The 15,818-nt window shown below is 40.5% G+C and overlaps 1 long non-coding RNA gene across 1 annotated transcript; it reads left to right on the top strand.

Annotated features, from left to right (window-relative positions):
* The first annotated feature begins 10,220 nt into the window (after positions 1-10,220).
* LOC119429328 lies at positions 10,221-11,769 on the top strand. The gene is made up of 4 exons (XR_005187760.1): positions 10,221-10,305; positions 10,735-10,827; positions 11,096-11,195; positions 11,278-11,769. It is a non-coding gene; the product is annotated as an uncharacterized LOC119429328 (long non-coding RNA).
* Positions 11,770-15,818: the final 4,049 nt, after the last annotated feature.

Genomic DNA, 15,818 nt, shown 5'->3' with positions numbered 1-15,818 from the left:
TTTGGTTTTTTTTGAATGTCCAGAGGACCAGATTTAACTTTTTTAGACATACAGCAAAGTTAAGGATAAGCGAGTCTAAAGAGATGTGTTTTCACAGCAGTCTTGAATATAGAAAGAGAGGTGGTATTTCTTAAGTCAGGGGGTAGAGAGTTCCAGAGTTGAGGGGCAGAGCAGGTGAAGGCCCTGCTCCCCATGGTGGAGAGGCGGGCAGAGGGTACATGGAGGTGTAGTGAAGAGGAGGATGTGAGAGAGCGAGAGGGGATGGAGATGTGTAAGAGGTCAGATAGGTACATAGGTTGTGGATAGCTTTGAAAGTGAAAAGAAGAATTTTGAAGACGATGCGTGATTTAACCGGGAGCCAGTGGAGCTGCTGCAGGACAGGAGTGATGTGGTTATAGGAGGAGGTTTGAGTTATGACACAGGCAGCTGAGTTCTGGACCAATTGTAGCTTCTGGAGAGATTTGTTGGGGAGGCCATAAAGAAGAGAGTTGCAGTAGTCAATCCGAGAAGTCACAAGACTGTGAACAAGGATGGCTGTGGAGCGGGGTGTGAGAGAAGGGCCAAGACGGTTAATATTTCTGAGATGGAAATAGGCAGACCGAGTGACATTGTTGATGTGTGAAGTGAAGGAGAGAGTGGTGTCGAGAATGACACCAAGACTCTTGACCTGAGGCGAGGGGGATAGCAGAGCGTTGTTAAGGGGGGTGAGAAGATTTTCTGATTTTGAAAGAGAGTTTTTGGTACTGACAAGAATGATTTCCGCTTTGTTACTGTTTAGTTGTAGGAAGTTGTTAGAAAACCAGTGATTTAGCTCATTGAGACAGTCGGTGACGATGGAGGGTGGGTGGGTGGAGTTTGGTTTTGTTGACAGGTAGAGCTGTGTGTCATCAGCATAACAGTGAAAATGGACACCAAATTTACGGAAGATGTGACCTAGAGGAAGGACGTAAATGATGAAGAGGAGGGGTCCGAGGACAGAGCCTTGGGGGACACCCGTGGAGATGGGGGAAGACTGGGAACGAAAGGATTTGAGCTGAATGAATTGAGTGCAGTCAGAGAGATATGATTTGAACCAGTCTAATGGTGTACCTGAGATGCCAATGGAGGTTAGTCTGTTGAGGAGGATAGAATGACAGATGGTGTCGAAGGCAGAACTTAGATCCAGTAAAATGAGGATAGACAGAAGAGCAGAGTCAGCAGCAAGAAGAAGGTCATTAGTTATTTTTATTAGAGCTGTTTCGGTGCTATGGTGGGGGCGAAAACCAGATTGAAACTCTTCATAAATGTTATTGTTGGATAGGTGAGAGTGAAGTTGAATAGCAACAGCTTTTTCAAGAACTTTGGAAATAAAGGGCAGATTAGAGATCGGACGAAGATTACTGAAGTTGGTAAAGTCGAGACCTGGTTTCTTGATGATGGGGGTAATGGCCGCAGATTTGAAAGCTGTGGGAACAATGCCAGAGGTTAGGGAGGAGTGGATGATGTTAGTGATGATGGGGAGCAGAGATGGGAGACAGGATTTAGCAAGAACTGTGGGAAATAGATCGAGCTGACAGGATGAAGACTTAGACTTGCTGATAATGTCAGCAATGTCATCAGCAGAGGGGAGGGAGAAGACAGAGAAGGGGAGGGAGGGAGGGGGGAGTTCAACATGGATGCTGGGGGCGGTATTAGGTCCAAGGTGTTTATGAATTGAAATAATCTTTTCATTGAAAAAGGACATCAGAGAGTTGCAAAATTCTGTAGAAACCATGTGAGAGGGTAATGAGTTAGGAGATGAGACTGAACGGTTAAGGAGAGAGAACAAAGTCTTTGAATTGCCAACATTGGAACTGATGATGTCGGAGAAGTAGCTGGATTTGGCTTGAGAAATACTGTCCTTATACTGGATGACGTGGTTCGCATAGTGTTCCTTGTGAATTGAGAGACCAGATTTCTTATAGAGTCGCTCCAACCTCCGACCTTTGGATTTCAGAGAACGAAGTTCTGGAGTGAACCAGGGTGCAGAGTTGGAGAAGGAGACAGACCGGGTTTTCAATTTGTCTTTAATGGATGGTTATGTACCACAGCACTTTAAGGTTGCTGTAATTAAACCTTTACTTTTGAAGTCTGATCTTGATTCAGAAATTCTGGCCAACTATAGACCTATATCTAATCTAACTTTCATCTCAAAAATTCTAGAGAAAATAGTTGCAGGTCAGTTGCATGAACACCTACAAAGAAATAATCTGTTTGAAGAGTTTCAGTCAGGGTTTAGAGCTTATCATAGCACAGAAACAGCACTAGTAAAAGTCACTAATGATATTCTCATGGCCTCAGACAATGGACTTGTGTCTATACTGGTCCTGTTAGACCTCAGTGCTGCATTTGATACAGTTGATGACAATATTTTACTAAAGAGGCTTGAATATGATATTGGGATTACAGGAATGGCTCTAAAATGGTTTAAATCATATCTATCTGATAAGATTCCAGTTTGTAAATATAAATCATGAATCTTCTTTATACACCAAAGTTAGTCATGGAGTTCCTCAGGGCTCAGTGCTAGGGCAAATACTCTTTACTGTATATATGCTTCCATTAGGTAAAGTTATTAAACAGCATGGGATAAATTTCATTGTTATGTTGATGACACACAATTATATTTGTCCATTAAACCCAATGAATCCAATCAGCTACTTAGACTACAAGCATGTCTTAAAGACATAAAAACCTGGATGACCCTAATTTTCTCCTGTTGAACACAGACAAGACTGAGGTTTTGAATTTTGGACCTGAGCACCATAGGAATTAATTTTTCAGTCTTTCTCCCTCCTTAGATGGCATTAATCTGTCCTCCAGCTCTAATGTTAAAAATCTTGCTGTTATTTTTGACCAGGACATGTCTTTTATCCCCCACATTAAAACGTTACTAAAAGTGCCTTCTTCCATCTGCGTAATATCACTAAAATTAGAAACATCTCATCTAAAAATGATGCAGAAAAACTGGTCCATGCATTTATCACGTCTAGACTGGACTATTGCAATGGTTTATTATCTGGGTGTCCAAATACTTCTTTAACGTCTTCAGTTGATCCAAAATGCTGCTGCCAGAGTCTTAACTGGAGTTAGTAGGAGAGATCATATTTATCCAGTTTTAGTTTCTCTCCATTGGCTCCCTGTCAAATCCAGAATAGAATTCAAAGTCTTACTTCTAACCTACAAAGCTCTCAACAACCTAGCTCCATCTTATATTACAGATCTTATTGTTCCATATTTTCCTAACAGAGCACTTTGCTCTCAGACTGCAGGTTTACTTGTGGTTCCATAGAATTTACAAAAACAGAATGGGAGGCAGATCTTTCAGTTATCAGGCTCCTCTCTTGTGGAACCAACTTCCAATCTCTGTCAGAGAGGCTGACACATTATCCAGTTTTAAAACTAGGCTTAAGACTTTCCTTTTTACTAAATCCTATAGTTAGGGTCGGCTTGGGTTTCCTGAGCTGTCCCTTAATTATGCTGCTATAGGCTTAGACTGCTGGAGGACAAACTGACCACAATTTTCACTCTGCTACTGTCTTTACTTACTCTGCTCAACCTGTTTTGTATTTGTAATTATTTTTTTCTATCCTTAACATTTTTTTTTTTTTTTTCAGATACACATGGACCTATACCTGGACCTACCATTCTGTGTTCGTCTGTCTCTCCTTCCTGTCCTCTCAACCAGCCGGTCAAAGCAGATGGCTGCTTGTCCTGAGCCTGGTTCTGCTGGAGGTTTCTTCCTTTTAAAAGGGAGTTTTTGTTTCCACTGTTGCCACTGTGCTTGCTCAGGATGGGAGACTGCAACAAAGTGTAGTGAACCTGATCTGACCCTGATCTGACCCCAAATCTATCAGATGGACAGAGACTGTTATTTCATTGATCTGAATAGTTTGAGCCATCTGATGACTTTCTTTCTTGAATTAATCAAGCAGAAAAGACAATTCTCTATAATCATTACTACTTTACAAATGTTTGATAATCAAATTGTGTTAGTTTCACTCAATGCTTACAGGTTGAAAAGAACTACTCATTTTTATTTTACATAAACAGTAAGTAATGATTTTTATTCCTCATTCAAAGAAGAAATCAGGTTAATATGCATTTCTTGATTTTCTGTCTGAAATGAGCCAAGTTTGTAAGTATGTTAAAGGTCGGTTTTCGGTCAACTAAAATGTTTACCGAGAAAAATGTCATGTTTAATCTTTACAGAAGATACAGAAGAGTTTGACTCCACGAAGTCTGCTTTTCTGCAATAATCTCTCTGTCAGTTGTTGAACAATCTCATTCTCTGACCTCGACTTATCATAACATCTTACGTCACAAAACACACCTCTTTCTGGTCCATCCACGAATCAGAAAGCTCTAAAATTGACCCGGAAGTCAACTCATTTAAAATGTGGCAACTTCCCGGTTCTGTTAGAGTCTGGGAGTGATAGAGTCTAAGAGTCTCAGGGTGATGGAGGTTCTGAAGAAGTTCTAGAGTCTGAAAACTCTGATGTCTGATGGGGAAACTCTGATGTCTGAAGCCCAAGATTCAACTTGTTGCTGGATTCCTTAGATAGAGAACTTTACTAATTGGCTTTGTAAGTGTCACCACAATGATTGATTTATGTTTCAAACGGGTTCATATTTGTTTTCAGTAGTTAGAATATTTTGTTTTTAGTTTGTTTAGTTCACACTGTGAAATATGTTTTATTTTGTATAAGATGCATTTATTCTGTCATGAAGGACTATTTTTTGGTTGTACCGTTATCGCGAGATTTGTGTGAACGGAAGAGAGTGGCGAGATCTTTTGTGCTCGACACACACACATTTACCTGAAGCCACATGCAGTTACCTGAGGACACGAGAGGCGTGCAGCAGCCTCGATAGTTCGTTAACTGTAAAGGTATTTATAACTGTTGTGGCACATTGTACATCTGTCAGTTATGGTGTTCTGATGTTTTATATGCTTGTTTTATATGCTTATTTAGAATGTACAAGATGAGAAACATTCGCTTAGGACTTCTTTAATGACGAGCGGCCATGAGGTATTTCTTTGTTAAAGCATGTTTTACTCGTCGCTCAGTACTGTACCTGAAACCTTTTGTTTTACTTCTGTACTTTCTGTCTTGTTTCTGTAGTTTCCCCCAGGCATTCATTAAAGCGCCCGTTTCAAATAAAGAAGCCGTGCCCGCGTGTCGTCATTGAGAAGTTACAGTGAAAACTCTAGCCAGTCAGTGCCGGCGAGAAGGAAAGAACTGGGCGTGCCTGCAGCTGAGTGATGGTATCACGGTGGTGCGAACACAAGGGGGCGCCATCTCCTAAGTTCAAAGCTCACAAGCAGCCATGCCCTGCAAATGTAACTGAATAAGGTGGAAATTAACAAAGAACAGTGTTGAAATAGAATGAGTGGTTAAGTTAAAGGTTAAGTCAAAAGCCACAACAAGTCTCTACACATTTGTCAAAGATTACGTGAATTCTACTGGACTTCAAAGTGATTTATTGTTGTTTAAGAAAGGAGTTTTTGTTTTGCTTAAAATCAAATTAAGCGTGAAAATTCACAAGGTTCTTTAAGTTGAAGTACAAATGTTTTGAGAGTGAAGCTCATTACAGCTAAAGTATGAAATAACAATAATCCCAAAGTAATAGTCAACTCATATGTAAGTTACAAGTTTGAAGAAGTATTTGTAATTGAAACATAAGGCATTGAGTGAAATTTATCCAGACTCACAAGATGACTGACAAAAATCATAAGGAGCTCTATGCTGTATCACATACAGTACTGAAGTAGAAGGAAATGATGATGAGCAAATCCCAGAAACACAAACTGTTCGTAAAAGTGAAAGAGTAAGAACATTAACCGAAGGGGGTAAAGAGCTTCAAGAGGAGAAACTCAAGGGCCTTAAAAACAAATATGTAGCCGTTTTTGAAAAATGGAAATGTGAAGCAAAACTGAGCAAATTGGCATTAGAAAGGGAGGCTTCTGAGAGCGAATTAAAGGAGCTGATTAAGGATGTGAACATCACCTGCGGAAATGTACAAACCATCTACGAACAAATACGACAAATACAACCTCCTGATGCAGACGCAAGGCGCAAAGTAGATGTATGTACATCACTTTCTGCATGTATTGTCAAAAGAGCTGAAAACCAACTTAAAGGACACCTTCCAGAAAGCGAAGAAGATCCGTGGCCAGACGTAGGGTCATGCCTGGGATCTGAAAGTACCACATCGAGGTCAAGATCACGAAGGTCTAAATGTAGTTCAAGTCAGTCATGCTCACAAATAAGCAATAGACTGGAAGCAGAGGCCGAAGCAGCTGCATCTAAAGAAGTATTGGCAATAATGGAGGAGCAAGAAAGAGAAACAGCTGAACTACAAAGGTTAGAGCGTCAGAATCTCGAAGAACAGCAAGCAATGGAACAGCAGAAGCTCGAAGAACGGCAAGCAATGGAACAGCAGAAGCTCGAAAGACAGCAACTAATAGAAGAGCAGCACAGAAAGATTACACGCTTGGAAGAAGTTAAAAAACTGAATGCAGCAAAGGCTCGAGCAAAAGTTTACAATGAAGGTGAAGGTATTTCTGAAGGTCAGAGGTTACTATGCAGTATTAAAGCAGAAAGCAAAATCCAAGCAATCCCTGTCGTAGCACACATTCCCTTTCAAGCTCTAAGTTTAACTCAAGTCCATAATGCTACAAGCCTTAGACCTGTACCACCCATTCCTGCGGTCGTTAGCCAAGCTCAACCAAATCCTGGTGACCAACCTGAGATCACCACAAACCAAGCACTCAAAGCATCAAGCCCACCATTCATCCCTCAAGCTACACGAGTCTCCTCCATTGCAATTCAACTACAGCCGAATTACGAGCTAGTTAGCATACTAGCGGAAGCAATAAATGCTAATCGTCTTCCAACTCCAGAACCTGCATTGTTTACTGGCGACCCTTTAAAGTATAAGGACTGGCAGTTATCATTTGAAATCCTGATTGAAAGAAAAAACATTCCAAAAAATGAGAAACTTTATTATCTCAGAAAGTACCTCGGTGGACCAGCGAAGAGAGCGGTTGAAGACCTTCTCCTATTGGGCACAGATGAAGCATACGATTCGGCTTGGAAAGTGCTAGAAAAGTGCTTTGGAAGACCATTCACCATAGGAAAATGCTTTAGAGACAAGCTTAACAATTGGCCTAAAATAAACTCCAAGGATGGAAGTGAGTTGAGAGAGTTTGCTGATTTCCTTAAGACTTGTGAAGCTGCAATGTCACACGTAACGACATTGGAGGTTCTCAATGACTGTATGGAAATTCAGAAACTTTTGCTAAAACTTCCAGAGTGGTTGACCGCAAGATGGAACTGGAAAGCCATGAAAATGACAAAGGCTGGCGATGAAAGGTATCCATCCTTTCACGTTTGTTGATTTTATATCCACTGAAGCTGACTTAGCTTGTGATCCCATAGCCTCAGCACAAGCTCTCAAAGGTTTGGAAATGAATAAGCTCAAACACTCAGGCAGCCAAGTCATTCAAGCAAAAACATTAACAACAAACTCAAGCCACACATATACTATAACCTGTCTTTTCTGCAAAGGAAACGGTCACACACTCGATAAATGTTTCAAATTCACAGAAAACCCTGTTCAAGATTGTATCCAGTTTGCACAAGCAGAAAGGCTGTGTTTTGGATGCTTGAAGAGAGGACATCATTCGAAGGAGTTTGATGCCAGGATCACATGTGAAAAATGTCAAAGGAAACATCCTACATGCTTGCACGACGACAAGTTTGTTGAATGTAAAGGGGTAATATCTGCACCGAGCGATAACACTCAAGATGAAGAAGAAGCAGACACTAAAGAAGGAGCTGAACCAGCAATCTCTAATAGAGTAACCCGATCGATTTCAAGCGCATTAACGTCCTCTATAGTGCCTGTCTGGGTTTCATCAAAAAATCACCCAAACAAAGAAGTTTTAGTATATGCACTCCTTGACTCACAGAGCGATACATCCTTCATTTTAGATGAAGTAGCCCAAAATATTGACACGGATAAAGGTAAGGTCAACCTGCGGCTGTCGACTATGTCTGCCAAGTCGACAGTAATACCATGAGACAAGCTGGTAAACCTTCAAGTTAGAGGATATGAGCATGAAAGGAGAATCACATTGCCACCAGTCTATACGAGAGAGTTCATCCCTGTTAACAGGTCACATATCCCAACATCCGAAACCGCCTTAAAGTGGCCTCATCTTGAAAGGCTGGCGGATAAGCTACCTCCAATGCTCGAATGCGAAGTTGGTCTTCTTATTGGCTATAACTGTCAACAAGCCCTCTTACCACGCAAAGTTCTTGCAGGTAGGGAGAACCAACCTTATGCACAGTTAACCGATCTCGGCTGGAGCATAGTTGGTTGCGCATCTCAAGTTCAAAATCAAAAGGATGTTATCAGTACGAGTCACAGAATCATTGTTCATGAAGAAACCCCTGTGTCACTACCAGCAGTTGAACCTAAGCAACATGTGCATTTTGTATGCAGAATCCAAGCAAAAGAAGTCAGTCCAACTGATGTGATAAAGACTTTGGAACCAGATTTTCCTAAGCATGCAACGGACAGCCAACCAGTCTCGCAGGAAGAAATTCTGTTCAGGTCAAAGGTGACCAAAAACATAAAACAAAAGAGAAATAGACACTACAAACTCCCGTTAATATCCAACACAGAAAATCTGGCTGATCAAACCTCAAAAGGTTTAGCCACTACTCAACTAAAAGAATCAAACTGGCTGAAGAACTCCAAATCACTTTGGGAACAAGATCTTCCAATCAAAGAGGAAATGGTGGGAGAAGTTGAAGAAACAGATCTTCAACTCAGTAAATGTCATACATACACAGTACAGTCGAAGGAAGTGAACCCAGTTCTAGAGCGTTTAAAGAAGTTCTCTGATTGGTCGAGAGCTGTAAAGGCTATTGCCAAACTCAAACGATTTATCAAAGAGTTTAAGGGTATTCAACAAAGAACAAACCGAGTAACAAATCTGGAAGAGAGAAGAGACACAGAAGTGTTCATTATCAAGCTAGCGCAAAGAAAGGCTTTTATTAAAGTAATACAGAAAATTAGATCTCAGAAGGAAAATTCTCTACACAAGCATAACAAACTAAGGCAGCTAAATGCTTTCCTAGATAAGTCCGATGTTCTCAGGGTGGGAGGACGGTTGTCCCAATCAGCCTTACATCATGTCAAGCACCCCACAATTCTCCCCAAGAAGTCTCATGTGTATGGCAAGCCCTTTTAACATAAAATCAGATTCACCACGCTTACATTCCAGATATCTGAAACTGAGTTTTGACTAGACATATTAGTTATTTAAGATATCTTGAACTGCATTTTGACTAGTCAAAATACTTATTTAAGATATCTCTAATTACATTCTGACTAGTCATAATGACGTCAGATTTACCATTGAGTTGTATGGAGGCTTCAATTCAAGATATCTTGAACTGAATTTTGACTAGTCAAAAATACAGTTCTAGATATCTCTAAGTTAATTTTGACTAGTCATTGTTTGCTTTCAAGATATCTCACTTTTAGTTCTGACTAGTCATAATTACAATTAAAGATATCTTAAATTACATCATTATTCAAGATATCTTAAATGTATTTGTAGATATCACAAATGAAGTTTTGACTAGTGCAAATTAAATTGTAGATATCTTGATAGCAAATAACGACTAGGCAAAACTAACTTAAAGATATCTAGAACTGTACTTATGACTAGTCAAAATTCCTTTTAAGATATCTCAAAATGAATTCAAGATATCTTGAATATTTTATCATGTAGACGGTTTTTCTATTTCAGATATCTTGAATTAACATTTTGACTAGTCAGAATGATGTTCAAGATATCTTGAATTGTTATTCTGACTAGTCAAAACGTCACAGATTTACGTAGCATTTTGGCGGAAAAATCACAAGGCATTGTAGCCTTTTTATTTTATAATCTGCAAAGTCAGGTTAGTCCAACACAACGCTCGTATTTTTAACATGATTTTTAACGCGGCAGCTCGGATTATTTGTTGTATCTGCAACAAGAAGATTTTTTTGCGACGTCTTTTTCACGACAACCGGAAACAGACACTTCCTGCTTTGCGAGTCTTTGCAGTAAGGAGAAATGTGTCTCTTTTCAACATCTTTGCTTAATTTGCCAATCTTTTCTTCCGCTGCTGAGGAGGAAATCGCAGCGGCTAATTCTCGAACTAATAAACTTAAAAGGATAAAAGTTCTTCCATGAAGAAAATCTCCTCAGCTGTCAAGGTAAGAAAAGATGTAGCTTAGCGAGCTAACCGTTAGCTACAACATATGAAGCGCATAAACATCGTAATAAAGAAGCCTAATTTAGTGTGCTACATTATTTGGAGTGTTTGAGACAGACATGATATAACATTTTTTATTATATTTTTATGAGGTTCCATTAGTGCCAAACATATGTTTATGTGTATGTAGCGTGCTGTGTATATGTAAGGTGATGTGTTAAGTGAATCCATCTATTATACAATCTATTACTTGTTTAAAGCTAAATATGTTATAACAAGTATTAATTATATATATGTGTGTGTGTGCTAAAAACAGTTTTATCTATTTTAGATCTCACTGGGTGTTGAAAAAAGAAATGTTGTCTTATTTCTGTAGGAGTGCAGCTGGTAAAGGTTTTTGTAACCATGTAGTTGCACTTTTTTTTACCAGACTGCCCACTACTCCCAACTCCAGCTGCCAACTGGTCCTCCTGCACTGGCCCGCACAAGAGATTTACAAAGATGGCACAGACAAAGAACACAGGTAAAAAAATAAAATAAGAGTGGAACACATTATTTTCTGTTATATTATTTAGTATATGATGGTTATGATTATCAAAACAATAATTGTAATAACTTTCCCACCTGTATATTATTAGTACAATGTGAAATTTGTCATAGTCTCAATATTACTTGTGTCAAATATATTTTTCTCTCCTAACTTGTTTAGAATTGTTTGTTTTTGCTCACTTGTCTCTTTACATTTATTTATTTTTTTAGTTTGACTTATTTTTATGTTTATTTCTTGTAAGGGAATCCATCCTGAACCTGCCAGCGAGGTGGTGGTGGTGTGAAAGCCCAAAACTGTGGTGAAAAGATGTTTGCACTCCACGCTTTACAGAGCTTACACAGGTATAACCTTTGGGTTAATGTTTTTATGTCCATGTTTCCTTTGTCTAAACTTATTGTGATTCTGTCACTCGTGTGTTTGTAGGACCACTTCCAGATCCTGACATCCTGGCATCGGGAGAAAAACTACACCAGCTGGAGTCCCAACCACTTATCACACTTATCCTAGAGATGGTCTCTCAGCTTTGGAGCTGGTACCATCCAGACTTGGTTCTGTGCCACAGGGTTCACTGAGGTCTCACCAGTGCCCACCTGAGAAGTCCTGCGCAGCATCATTCTGCACCACATGGCTCCAGACCTCCCTGCTCTTCCTTCGATGCTGCATAGTCTTCCCAACATGTGTTTTGTGCCCACACTCGATCAACTTATGCACCTTCAGTCTCTGCAAGTGTCACATGAAGTACAGGCCAGAACCAGGGAGCAGTCCAGATGTCCTGCGTCGGTACAGCTTTGACATCCAAGGCTTACTGCTAGCTGTTTCCACTTTCCGTGTTGCTTACAGAGGAAGTGCGGAGGAGGAGTCTGCTGACAGCACTGGCAGCTCAGATGATCAGCGGGTACACTAAACAATAACTGTTGAACGGTGTTGGATTTAATATTTTATACCTTTTTATAATTCCTATCAAGCACTCAAATGTCAGGTCATATAAAGTGTGTGCGTGTCTTTCTTCCAAGGTTGAACTATGTGTATAGAAAGTGTTTGCTAATTCTAACTAGTTGACCTTTAAATATAATCTCATAGTAGCTAAGGATAATTTTACAAGTTCACATTTGATAAATTACAAGCAATCAAATCAGGCCAGAGAGCAGACTGATTAACATAAATAAAGATAATATAATTATTCCTATGAATTAACACCCAGGAGATAGGTAATAATTAATAGTTATTAATTATTACGCATAAACAATTTAGACACGAATCATTTTATATCCCTAAAGTATAATAGCAAGTTAAACTTTAAACAAAAGCCGAACCAAAACTTATCTGAAATATAGACGTAACGTCCTTGAGGGGGCGGGCTACGTCGTAACCATAGCGACAGAAGCTGAACCAATCAGGAAGCTAGCCTTCTCAGACGGGGATAAAAGGCCGGGAATGACGCACGCGCACTGAGCATTTTCAGAGAGGCACGCAGGAGGCGGTTTGTTCTTAATGCTCCATTTATATGCATATATCTTATTAATGTAACTGTTTGTCTCTGAATATCTGTAACCCATGTTGTCTCGAATAAATCTTTTATACGAAGGGCGACGCCTCCGCCGTTTTGAACACGACGTGGTATTCTATCCACAACAAAATGGTGACCCCGGACGTGCGGCGAGGTGATGCGGCCTACACAATTGGATCGAGGTGGCTTGCGGTGCACACAGAGAGAGGGACTGGGCCCATTACTTTCAGGTAAGCTGGTTAACTGTTTGGACCTTACGGTCCGGAGTTTCTGGCTTTTCGGCGGTAAACTAAATTAAGACTAAATTCAACTTCCTCTGTCGTGTGCATGCGGGCCATCTCCGGAAAATAAAGATGGTTTTATTTAAGCTAACTTCCAGTGATTCGTGTTAATTCTGACGAGATGGATTACGATATTCAGACGGTTTTATCGCTGAATGCTTACTTAGTCATTTTTAGGTAGTTTTCACAAGTTTTGTGGACTTGTACCGGTGGACGGCTGAAGGCCTACCGGAAGTCACGTGGGTGACAACGTTTTCTCTCATAATTCAGCGGGATTTGCCATCCATAACTTTCGTCTGACGAGACGTAGGTCTACAGCGTTTCACAAGCGTCTGTAGGGGCTGAGGGTCGGGCCTCCTCAGGCGAGTGTTGACTGCCGTCTATACTGGACTCAATTTATTACTTTAGCTTTGAGAGAAAATGAGTGAAATAGCTTAGTGTTTACCAAATTTCATGTGATCGGGGATCGCATTAGTTTTAGGACGTTGTAATAACTTTGGTTGAGCCGTGTTTTGTATGTCGTGTGGAAGCTTCAGGGGGGACGCGTTGGGAGAGACGTAACAAAAAAAGAGAGAGGGGAGTGAGCTGTGTGTGGGCGGAAGCTCAGGGTTGCTTTTCTCTTTTTTCTGTGTGTCGGAGAAAGTCTGCTTGGAGCCTGTGTGTGTGGTAAAGCACTCGTGAGGGGGAAGGGAGCGTTTCTTTGTTCCACACACGAGGTGAAGGTTTACGCGTGTTTTGTTTTGTCTTCGTTTCTGCGTCAGAGGTGTCTTGTGTGATCGGTGCTTCCGTATCCTGACCGGAAGGGGGCGCTGCTGTGAGGCAAGGACGGGTCTGGCTGCTGGGTTGTTCCGTACCAGACTTGTGTTTGTTTTATTACGGCTGCAGCCAGGGGTGAATGACAATAACATATTTGAATGCCTGGGTGTGTGAATGTTGTTATTAGGTGTGGAACTCATGAATGTGGTGCAGGTGAAGCCTGTGGAAAATCTATAGGATCATATCAGAGGCAAATTGCATGACTTTTAGGGAGTATCAAAATGAACAGGAGGTAATTAGTTTGAGATCAGGGGGCCACTAGCACAAACAAGCGGAAATGAGCTTTATGTACCAAAATTAAGGGGGTAGAGCTTGATTTTTAATGATTTAGGCTGTACAAGTTGGAATAATTTAAAAATATAGCTGATTGGCGTGTCACAGCTAAATGGTATCTGATATGGGAACAGGGATAGCTGAAGATCTTTCAAATATTTACTGATAGCCGTCGGAGGCCAGAGAGAAACGGAGATGGGAGCAGACACAAGGTTAAACGAAACAATTTTCTGTAAGATAGGAAGGAGGCAGTGAACTCTGAAACAGAGAATGGTTTGAATCTCAAGGTGAGAGGGGACATCACGTGTACGAGCTGTAATTAACCAGGAGATGGAGTCAGAGTGAGTCAGCTGGAGAAGGTTGAATCATCTTGGAGTCAGCTTTGACAGTAGAGGGTTGAGATGTCAAAACGAACGCGTGGAAGAGTAATATTGTAGAGGTGGCCTTGGTGGTCCTGAACAAATTAGATTACCTTTCTGCTTGGAATTGACAATAAACTCAGGTTTTGAACTCAACTGCGAAACAACAGCTTAAAATGAGTAAGGGACAAAATCCTTGACACTTGTAAAATATAGAATTTTATTCTGGTCAAACAATACCTTGCCGGACTCAAATTGAAAAAGTTAAATACGTTAGGAAACTAAACTCAAATTGAAAAAATTAGATTAAATTATACAGCCATAACTAAACTCAAATTGTAAATACTTGGGTTAAATAAATCAATCTTAATTGTACTCGAATTGAAAAACTTCAGTTTAAGAAATCAGTCCACATGAGTTGATCACGTATTGGAAATGTGTAGCATTTAGGAGCTGTTTCCTTCTGAGAGCTGCAGGGACTAGGTTATTTAGGGGACGACAATTCTAGTGGGTCCATGAATTTAACTTTATTGTTTGAGACTTCACACAGGTCCTGGGAGTGCAGAAGGACAACAGAGAGGTGTACATGGTGAGTTTAAGAAGTTGTACTTTGTGGACAAAGGGCATGTACACGTTTTTGTGCAGTGATAATGGACTTTGTGATGTCTTGAAGGGTATACATAGTCTTAATTGATTTGTATTAAAAGTATCTTGTTTGTGATACAGTGGGAAAAGCATAGTTATGACAAGAGATGATTTGCAGATTGGTTATATAACAATAAGTGATTACATATTAACATGCTGCCTAAATTTACAAGGTCTGGACGATAATGTGGCCCTGGGAGTGGACTTCACTGTCAGGTGATGTGTCAACACACATACTCTACAAGATGGAGGACATTGTTTGGAGGGGAATATTTTATGCAGTAGGTGTAAAGAATTGGCTTGTGCAGTGTTTAATCAAAGCTTTCACTCTTGTGTAATTGAGAGGTTAAAACATCTATTGTACGATCCAGAACACCAGAATGACTCCGTTGGGGTAAACGCTGTGGTCCCAGAATAAAACTTGCTAACTAACGATTAATGTGGATGACAGATGAATGTTGAATCTGGTTTTAATAATTTGATTATCTCTTTTCTTCTCTGCAGCTAGAGATGACAGAACTTTGGAGTGGGAAGATGAGTCTACTTAGGCCCACAAAACATGGAAGGTAGCATTTAACTGCATACAGCATCCATCTGAGTTTTGATCAGGACTCTCGAGTGCCGGGGGCCGGATCGGATACAGATGTGTTCAGGTGGGCGCTGACGTTGGGGTCTGTGAAACTGACCAATGGGACGCAATGGGACGGTTCAAATAAGTTGTCAGTCGAGCACATCTGACAAAACAACAAAGAACTTTTCAGCCAAGTAACGTGACTTTTCAAAGATCTAACAGTCCAAGAGCAAACTGAACTAACTGTCCAGAGGGGGGATGGAGTTTGTACACAGCAAGAACATCCAGTCAAGACTTGCTGTATGCTGAGATATGAACTGCTGTACAAAGCTGAGCTGGTCTCCAAACAGACGGGAGACGAATCTGGGGACATAAAGGCTGAACGAAGAACTGGTGGTCACTCTGCCCAAGGTCACTAACATCAACTGCAGCCGGACGGAGGTGTCGACCCCACATTTTGTTCTGTGATGGTCTTCTAGGCACTTTGGGGTCGTGATCAAAAACTGCAGCTG

The sequence above is a fragment of the Nematolebias whitei genome, unplaced genomic scaffold (genome assembly GCF_014905685.2).
Source record: "Nematolebias whitei isolate Nwh7 unplaced genomic scaffold, NemWhi1 Nwh_scaf_486, whole genome shotgun sequence".
In the NCBI taxonomy this organism is placed as follows: Eukaryota; Metazoa; Chordata; class Actinopteri; order Cyprinodontiformes; family Rivulidae; genus Nematolebias; species Nematolebias whitei.
Note: the sequence above shows the minus strand (reverse complement) of the source record. Positions and strands in the feature narration are given on the sequence as shown.